The sequence below is a fragment of the Delphinapterus leucas genome, chromosome 17, assembly GCF_059928025.1.
Source record: "Delphinapterus leucas isolate spDelLeu-1000000601 "Yukka" chromosome 17, BTC_Dleu_Yukka2, whole genome shotgun sequence".
Classification (NCBI taxonomy): Eukaryota; Metazoa; Chordata; class Mammalia; order Artiodactyla; family Monodontidae; genus Delphinapterus; species Delphinapterus leucas.
Window position 1 is genome coordinate 28,782,186 of NC_143145.1, and position 10,429 is coordinate 28,792,614.

General features: G+C 40.7%; 1 pseudogene; it reads right to left on the bottom strand.

Moving 5' to 3' along the window:
* Positions 1-305: 305 nt before the first annotated feature.
* Positions 306-2,008, bottom strand: LOC111180278 (importin subunit alpha-1 pseudogene; annotated as a pseudogene).
* Between the last annotated feature and the right edge of the window lie 8,421 nt (positions 2,009-10,429).

The window sequence follows — 10,429 nt, forward strand, 5'->3', positions numbered from 1 at the left end:
ACAGTTTGGAACTGTTCAAGCATAGTTTCGTTGTAAAAAGCACTACAATAACAAACCACATTTAAAAAGAGTTTTTATTAGGGCTTCCCTGGTGGCGCAGTGGTTGAGAGTCTGCCTGCCGATGCAGGGGACACGGGTTCGTGCCCCGGTCCGGGAAGATCCCACATGCCACGGAGCGGCTGGGCCTGTGAGCCATGGCCGCTGAGCCTGCGCGTCCGGAGCCTGTGCTCCGCTACGGGAGAGGCCGCAGCAGTGAGAGGCCCGCGTACCACAAAAAAAAAAAAAAAAAAAAAAAAAAAAGAGTTCTTAGTAGAGAAACAGTAAGACAAACTTATACAAAATGTAGTAGGCAACAACAGCTTTATGCCTCAGATGTACAATCTAAAAGTTGAAGTTCCCAGCAGTGCCATCCTGAACTTGGAATGTATAGCCTTCAGAGGTAGTTTCTGGCACAACATTTTGATCTTCCTCCTCCTCTACAGAGAAATACTTCTCAATCAGGTTTAATGAAGCTTTGTACACAGACTCATTTTCATGGTTTTGTAGAGCTTAAATTTTGTCCAAACCTCCATATTCTTCAATCATTATACTAAGTTTCTCAGTTTTGCCTAGTTTCTCAGCAGCCTGAAAGGTATTTGAAATGGCATCCAGAATAACAAGAATAATTTTGGTATCTTTCACAGTTGGGAGGTTCATCAACGGCTCTATTATGCCACAACGAACAAGGTATATAATCTGCTCAACCGTTCCACCACGTGTATAGTTGGTCACAGCCTGTACAGCTTCCTTTTGTGTCTTAAAGTCTGCCTTAGAGAGAGCGCCAACAAGGAACGGGACTAATCCATGATTTACAACTTGTATCTGGTCCTGCGGTCAGCCGCGATGTTTGACATTGTCCACGTAGCTTCCTTCTGAATATCAGTTTTGGAGTTTGTTAGCAGTGCTCCTGCATCTATTACAACCTAAGTCTGTTCATCTCTCCCATTGACAATATTCCCTATGGCTCTTTGCGTGGGAGTCACGATTGGCAATTCAGTAGCTCCTAAAAGCTTCACAAGTTTGGGTACAACCCCAGTTTTCACAACCATTTCAATCGGTTCATTTGGACCATCAGTAAGGTAGGAAATAGTCCAGCAGATATCAGCTAATACTTCTGGATCATCATGATGCAGGAGACGACCTAAAGGAGAAAGAATTTGCTCAACAGCATCTAAGGGGGGTGCAGGATTCTTGTTGCAACAAAGATTTGAAGTGTCCAGGTAAGATTATGTAAGTAACCACATCCTAAAGATGACATATCAGGAACCGCCAACAGCGGGTCAACCGCACCATACTTGATAACCTGGTCTTGGAAAACTGAACCATCACCTGCAATGTTTCCTAGAGCCCATACAGCCTTGTTCACTGATGTGACTGTGGGGAGACACCAGCAGAGAAACGAATGCTGGGATAGCATCTCCATCTACCACAACCTTGGTCTGTTCTGATGTCCCGGAAGCAATGTTACTGAGGGCCCAAGCAGATTCAAACTGAATGGGACTACAATCAGTTCTGCCCAAGAAGGTCACAAATTTTGGAATCAAACCAGCCCAGCTTATGTTGTCTATGGGGGGCTGTTTTTTCCTAGAAAGCACTTTCCTAGCAGCTTGAGTAGCTTGGAGCTGGCTTTCCAAATTGTTGCTATTTATGCCTTTGACAGCGTCATCAACAGACAAATTTACAGTGCCCTGGTTGTTGTGGTTTTCCTGCAGTGGAGAAGTAGCATCATCAGGAAAAGAGCTGACATTTCTCCTTTCAGCATCTGGTCATCCTTCTTAGCTTTCCTCAGCTCCACATTAATAACTTCTATTTGGTGCTGCCTCATTTCTGTACTGCCTTTCCCCTTGTTCTTGAATCTGTTAAGCAGGCAGCTGGCGAATTAGCATTCTCATTGGCGGACATGGTTATGAGACAAAGGGAGAAAGCTACACAGACAGCTTAAGCTTCCACAGGAGGTGGTATGGGGTGCACAGGCTGTGGGTCGGTTGCCTTCAAAACATCCACCACGGTCAGCCCAAGGATGGTGTCAACTGGTAACTTCTTAGAAATGTAAATACTCTTCTCCATCGCAAACTTACTGCACCAGAAATTCTGGGGGGGTTGGGCCCAGCAGTCTATGTTTTAACAAGCATGACCGATGATTCTGATGCACACTAAAGTTATAGAATCACTGGTCTAGGTGGTTTTATCCAAGACAAGCAATCATCGGGAAAGAACTGTGCCCTGAGGGAGAGAGACAGTGGGTCGTTGAGAGGTAAGGCAAAATCAAGTGTTGGGGAGGAAGAGATGTAAAGAGGGCATGGTCTAGCCCAGGCGGCAACATCAGAGGCTCCCCACCCTACCGTATCTCCCTGGAACCTACTCCCTAAATTCAACAGGAGGAGCACAAGTTCTACAGAAGAAAGACAACAAATCCAACACTTCTTCTTCTTGGTAGAAGAAGCCAAATTAATGGATTGGCTAAAATAAGAATTTTAAGTAAAATAAAATTTTAATAAAATATTTATTCACAAAGGAACAAAACAGAATGTTACAAACAAGAACCAGGAACAGAATCCTAAGCAGCCCGAATCTGGAGATTCTGAGTATGAAAAATACCATCGTTGAAATAAAAAACTCAAAAGGGGAGTTGAAAAGCACAAAGGATAGCGCTATGAAGAAAGTACCTTAAAAATATAGGTGGAGTGAATGAGATCTGAATGATACCATTTATATAAAGTAAAAGCACAGATAAAACAGCACAATATATATTCCCAAAACGTGTGTATGTATACAACTCAATGAACATAGATTAAAGAATAGAATAACTAAGGGGATGTGAAATTGGAGCAGGGTTGAAAATGAAGAAGAAAGATAAAATAAAATGAGAAAGGCCTTGAACAGACCATTGATGTACTCTGCTATGACAGAAAATGTGATAAACTCAGGTCTCTGCCTCTGAGGACCAAAAATAAGATCCTTTTTAAAAGAATCCTATTTTTAAAAGTTGTAATGGAATACACAAGATAATAATAGTTGTGTTAGTATAGGATAAGTTTATGGGCATATTTGTCCATAATTTTAAAACATTGTAATTTTTTCATTTTATAATAATATCTAGTCTAAAAATGAATGCTTTCCTCTAGGAAGTAATTTATATGCTGAGATACTCTGACTTTAATCAATTTATACATTTGCATTATTGAACTGACTTTTTTTGCAGTTTGAATCACATGAAAAACAGTACCTTCAACAATGCAATGCCATTTTAAGACATTAATCCTCAAGATAATAATACAGACTTTCCAGTCAGTAAATGTCATCCAAAAAGAGAAAATGTGTCTTCATTTAAATTATCTAAGCTTCTCAGACTTCTGTGTCAGTTGCTTTGTTTTATTCATAAAAAATTCCTTTTCTAGTGTTCAACCAGGTTAATGATGAACAGCCTTTACATAGTAAGATCAAATTGCCTGACATTTCTCTCTAGACGTATGTGAAAATTAGAACTGTCCCAATCTGCATTCTTGACAGCACGTTACTTTTGAATATTGCATTTAAATCTTGTGTTATTGTGCCAATATATTTTTGAGATGAAATTCATGTAACACAAAATTAGCCATTCCAAAGTATAATTTGGTAGCGTTTAGTATATTCACAATGGCATGAAACCATCACTGCTATCATTTCAAAATATTTTCATCATCACACAACATTGTAAATCAACTATACTCCAATATAAAATAAAAATTTAAAAAAATTTTCATCACCCCTGAAGGAGATTCTGTACCAATTTAAATAGTCACTTTCCAGTTCCCCTCCTCCCCTGCCTCTGGCAACTACTTTCAGTCTTTCTTTCTGTCTCTCTGCATTTCTCTATACTGGATATTTCATATAAATAGAATCATACAGTATGTTAGTGTTGCTTTTTTTTTTTTTTTTTTTTTGCGGTACGCGGGCCTCTCACTGCTGTGGCTTCTCCCGTTGCAGAGCACAGGCTCCGGACGTGCAGGCTCAGCGGCCATGGCTCACGGGCCCAGCCGCTCCGCTGCACGTGGGATCTTCCTGGACCAGGGCACGAACCCGTGTCCCCTGCATCAGCAGGCGGACTCTCAACCACTGCGCCACCAGGGAAGCCCTATGCTTTATATTTAAAAGTTTGTTTTAGTCATTTTTGAAAAGACTATCGCTGCTGCAAGTAGTTACGTGATTTACATTCTAAGCCTCAGTAAATTTGTTTGTTCAAGTGCATCTTAATCTAACCTGAGCATCCACTTGGAGAATGCTTTTTGTGGTCTGGGGTGACAGGAAGACACAATTTAATTGAGGGCATTCAAAGAAAGGTCAGGGCTAGAGACAAAGATTTGGAAGATATAGTCATAGAGGTAATAAATAGAGTTGTGGGAACAAATGAGACCTCAAAAGGAAAAAGAAAACAAAGGTGGAAGGAACAGAACATTGGTGAATGTTTACATTTAAGGGGACAGGGCAAACTTCAGCTAGGAAGACTTCTCTGTCAGGCAGGTAGTGTTAAACATCTTCTTCGTGCCACATTTTTCTTTAATCTCTCTAACGTAGCTCCTGTCAAACTGTTCCACTTTTTCTTGTTTACCTCCCTGTCCCCATTATTAGACTATGAGTTTTTTATGAGCTATATTCATCTCTCAATCACAAGCACTAGTTCTGAAACTTAGTACATCACGGGTTCTCAAAGGGTAAAGGGATTGATGGATGGATGGATGGATGAAAAGATGAGGGAAGGACACAGAGTGAAGGAGACAAAATGGAGGGTGAAAGATAGGGATCAAACCAGAACAGTGCTATAAAGGTAAAGGAAAGAAAGAATTTTAAGACCTACGATGTAAAAAAACAATCAAAAACCAAGAACAACCAACCCTACAATGTCTCTCATCACCTCTAAAATGTAATAAATCTAAAGCGAAGGGTTTGAAGGTTAACTATCTCAAAAGTACCTTATGAGATCATTGTTTATGTGTGATTCCTGGTAGTTCTAAATATATCCAGAATTTCAGAATCCAAACTCTTCTCACTTCTGATATTTTGATTCAAGACACCATCAACTCTCACCTGTGCTGTTGCAAATTTCTCCTGAATGATTTCTCTGCTTCCACCCTTGGCTTTCTATAGCCCATTTTGCAAAACAGCAGCCAGAATGATCCTTTGTGAACAGAAGTCAGGTCTTGCCACTCCTGTGCTCAAATCCTTCAGTGATTTCCCTTCTCACTCAGAGTGAAGCCAAAGTCTTTAAAATAGAACACAGTGCCCTACATGACTTCCCACTCTCCTCTACCATCCACCCCAAAATATTGCTTCTCCATCCTCTTCTCCTTCTCCTTTCCCCACTGCTGTCTCTACTGTAGCCACACAGACCTCCGTGTTATTTCTCCAACATTCCAAGCATGCTTCTGTTTCAGGAACTCTGTACCTGGAGTTTCCTCAGCCTGGAATTCTCTCTCCCCTGATATCCACCTGGCTCACTCCCTCATCTTCTTTGCTCAGTTGGCAACTTCTCCTGAGGACTTCTCAGTGAAGCCTTGCCTTCCACCCTATTTAAAATTGTAACCCATCCAGCACTCCCTCTGCTCCTTCCCTGTTATTTTTCTCCATAGCACGTGTCATTATCTGACATACTTTTTTTCTTTTTCTTAAACTTTTTATTTTATATTGGAGTATAGTTGATTAACAATGTTGTGTTAGTTTCAGGTACACAGTCAAGTGATTCAGTTACACATACACATGTATCTATTCTTTTTCAAATTCTTTTCCCATTTAGGTTGTTACAGAATATTGAGCAGAGTTCCCTGTGCTATACAGTAGGTCCTTGTTGGTTATCCGTTTTAAATATAGCTGACACACTTTATATTTGTCCATTTCAGTCCCCACATCTGCAAATCCTACTCATCCTTCAAAACCCTCCAGAATTTTACTATAGGTCCTCCCCAACAATGGTGACCCCCAACATTCGCTCCTGTTTCTGCAATCTACCAGACTTGATTATGCACCATATCACTTTTTACGGACAGTTGATTATTTCACACTGTTACACTAAGTGACCAGGTTTTCACTTGTTTTTACCCCTCAGCGAAGCTGTCAGCCTCTTGAAAGCAAACACCATCACGTGATTCTTTTGTATAGTCTCTCTTGCCACTCAATGCAATCCTAAACAGATAACATGGTTTGGTTTCAATAAATATTTTAAGGAGCGAACAGGTAATATCAATAATACTAGTTACCATTTGTAGACTTATTACCACATGGCAGGCACAGTAACCCAGGAAACGATGTGGCATTATTACCGTTTTGCAGGTGAGAATTGAGTGGCTGGCCCGAGACCTTCGGTCTGTAGGAGACAAAGTAGAGGATCTAAACCGAGGTCTGTTTAACTCCACTGTCTACCTCCATCCCTTCTCCAAAATTAATAACTTCTATTCATTAAGCACTACTATGAACAAGGCACAATGCCAGACACATTACTCATGTTTTCTCACTTCACCCTCAGAACAACACCATGGGGTAGACATTATCAACTTTGTTCTACAAATGAGAAAACTGTAGCTCAGAGTGTTAAGCCCCTTGGCTAAGAACCTATCCTGATAAGCGACAGTATCACAGTGTTGACCAGTCCGCTTAGTTAAAATGATCATATGAATTGTGCAGGTGCTGCTTTGCAATTCAGACACAAAACAGTTGGAATGAACAATTATACTCTGAATTCTCTGAGTTTTGTTGGAGCTTATGTAGCTCTTATCAGTAAATTCCAATGATCCCAGAAATTACCTCACTTTGTAGACTATTCCTCTCTCTTAATCTTTTATCAAGTCCTGGTATTTAACTTCTGCAACAGCAGAAAAGTGAATCGACAGGGTGATGACAGTCTCAAAGGGGATTTTCATAATCCCATTTGTTTTGGCCAGGTTTAATTTTAAACTAGAATAAGTGTGTTTCCTTCTCTCATTTGTATGTTTGTGAGTATTGTGTGTGTGTATGTGAGAGACAGAGACAGAGACAGAGACAGAGACAGAGAGAAGGACAAAGGACAGAGAGAGGGAGGAAGGGTTAGCTCTTCCTCAATTCCTTAATTCCCAGAGTCTGAAAAAATATAACAGCTAGACCTTGCAAAACCCCTGGATTACCAGTGATAGTCAAGGAGCACCCCAAGAGATATCGCTAACCTCCAAGAAGCTCTCTGAAGCCTGCCTTTGAGTGATTGAGGGATTGGGGGACAAAATTCAAATTCTGCCCTTAAGAAATCAGAACACTAGTCTTCAAAAGGAGAAGCCATTGAGAATAGAAAAATAAATTTAAAAATGAAAGGAAGATTTATTGAGCAGGGAACAATGACTCCAAGAAAGAGAGAGAACAGAGAGCCTAAATCACATCTCTCAAACATGGGGCTCAATTGCATGGCTATTAATTCAAACCAGTGAATTTTCCTCCATTGAAAGGATTAGTAAAATGATAGCTCATTTCTCAAGTGCTGTCTATGGCCAAGTTGTGGTGTTTTTTGGGTTTGAGGGGTGTGTGTGTGTCTGTGTGTATCTGTGTATGTGGCCGTGTGTGTGTGTGTCGGTGTGTGTGTGTCCGTGTCTGTGTGTGCCTGTGTGTGCCTGTATGTCCGTGTGTGTGTGTCTGTGTGTGTGTGTGTTTAGGAATAGCTTCAGCACAGCACTTTGATCATTATCAAACTACTCCTTTCATAGTATCACAGAGAAGTAATACGGCTTATGGGTTTACACAAAGCTTCAGAGGCCTTAGGGCCCCTCCCCTCTCTTCCTTCAGCCCCATTTGTCTGCACACAGCCACCCCCTCTGCCTGCCAGTGTGAGACTGCCAGTTGGGACAGAAACAGAAGGATTTCTGAGCCTCAAAAACCTCTGAAGCTTTATCCTCAGCTCAATAGAAAGTAGTTATATAAGACCTCTTGAATTAGAAAAAATTGTGCTTTAGTATTCAAATTATAAGTACATGGAACAGCCTGTTTTTCAGATCTGATTCTTTAGAATCAGTTATGTGATTCTTGAGAATCAGTTATTTAAAATTATAACTAGAAATACAAATACAATAAGAGAGAGAGAAGAAAAGTAGAGGAATGAGGGAAGGCAAGAGATTATAAAAAGGAGAGGAGGGAGGAGAGGTAGAGAAAAGTTTTCCCTGTTAGAAGCCAGGTTGTACTTTTATATGTTGTTCACTCCTGCCATCTAGTGGTTGTCATGTAGTAATGCTTAAGTCAGATCTCTGAAATCACAAAAAAATAGAACTTTTTCTAAAAATAAATTTATTTATTTATTTTTGGCTGCATTGGGTCTTCATTGCTGTGCGTGGACTTTCTCTAGTTGCAGCGAGCAGGGGCTACTTTTCGTTGCAGTGCACGGGCTTATTGCGGTGACTTCTCTTGTTGCAGAGCATAGGCTCTAGGTGCACGGGCTCAGTAGTTGAGGTGCACGGGCTTAGTTGTTCCACAGCATGTGGGATCTTCCCGGACCAGAGTTCGAGCCCGTGTCCCCTGAATTGGCAGGCGGATTCTTAACCACTGTGCCACCAGGGAAGTCCCAACAATAGAACTCTTGAAATAAAGATGTGATGAGTCATTCACCCGACCTCTGTAACAAGTTCCATCCCTTCCTCTGGTCTAGACATGATTGTGAATGGTCCGCATCTGTTAATGTCCACAGCATTTCAATACAGAGCCAAGGCTCCAAAGATTAAAGAAATTCTAAGAAGTTCCATGATCTCACTTACCCAGTGTCCCAACATTAGACAAGTTCCCAGAAAACTTACATCCTGGAATTCTAGCATTTCAACAAGTTCCTTTTTCTAAATATTGAATGATCCAATATAACTCCATTCCTTGCAAGATATTATTAAACCCAAGAGAAAATATTCTAATAAAATAGAACTATAGTCTCTAGGCACTGCTTCAATAATCAAAAACATCCCTTGCCTTTTTTATGCTTGATGGAAAGAGTACCTCGATTGTACATGATATAGTCTCTACTTTTAAATTTTTTTCAAGTTTTCTTTGTAATGAACTTGCTTCAAAATTGTTTTCTCAGAGACAAGACTTTTCCATTGCAGGGGAGGAAAAATAATTGTCCTCTACCCTTAGAGGTTCTCGGCTGAGACACACACCACCCCCCCATAATAAAAGACAGATTAACAAAAGAAAAACTAACAGAAGTTTAATAACATGTGTGCCTCCTGTACACATGGGAGCTACTCAGGAAAACTGAGTAACTCCTCAAAATGGCCCAAGCTACTACCTTAAATACCACCTTCAGCTAAAGACAAAAGAAGACCTTGGGGTTGGGGGTAGTTATGGGAGGTTACTAGGAAAAGCACAGCAAACAAGGGTAAACTTGTTATACAGATTTAAATTGTTGACTTCTCCTTTGATAAGAGTTTCTGGAGATTTAGAATCACACTCTCCTCCTGGTAGAAAGAGGAGGATATTTCCCTTAGAAATGGAAATGTCTCTTACAAAAGATAACTTCTCAGTTTTCCGAGCTTCATCTGTGTTTGCTGTTTCTTAAAAATAACCAACTCAAAACAATCCATGTGCCATAGAGGCATGTTTCGGGGTGGTATATTTTCCTCCCTTCACCATATCAGTGGTCATCAGGCCATTGTAGGAGGTTCTGTTGCAAATTCAGATGTGCAGACTCAGCTGCTCTGTTGGAGGCTTGCAGTAGCTCTGTGAAGGTAGTAGTACATTGCAGAAATGGCTGAAGGGCTGTGAGATAAAAGTTTTACAAGAGTTGGATACCTGCGGTGAGGGGCCTGATCTTTGCAAACAAGGTACCAGAAGCACTCTTTCTACATTTTTTAAGGGAGAAAAAACACAAGGAAAGCCAATCTGAGAAGTAATGAGCTGCAAGCATGACCAACTCGCTTTCTGGAAGAGAGTTTTGAAAAGGGATAAACCATTCCCATGTGGGTGATGAGCACAGAGCTGGAAAGTGACAGGCTGCAACAGAGAAGCCGAGGGCACATCTTTAAAAAGAGAATGGGGTGGGGGAGTGTTTGACCTAGACTTTGTCAACCAGGAAACCCAGAAGACTGCAGATAAGAAAAGACTTTATTTGGAGTTTTAGGAATTGCAATTTGAGAGACAGAGATTCAGGTAAAATCAAACGAGTGCTCAGGGAAGGGAAAGAGTCAGGGGTTTATATAAAGGCAAATCCACAAGGCTGTTAAAGTTTCTGGCAAGAATTATGATTGACTCTGATGCGAGAAAGGAAATATTTGTTCTTAAGGGATAAGCTGTCATGAGTTATTTAGGATTAAGGGGTCCAATAAGTACCTTGAGTTTCTGGAATATTGGGCATCTGCCTGGATGACTGTGTTAAGACAATACGAGGTCAAAGTTCAGATTTCATCCAGCTGAGATGTGCACA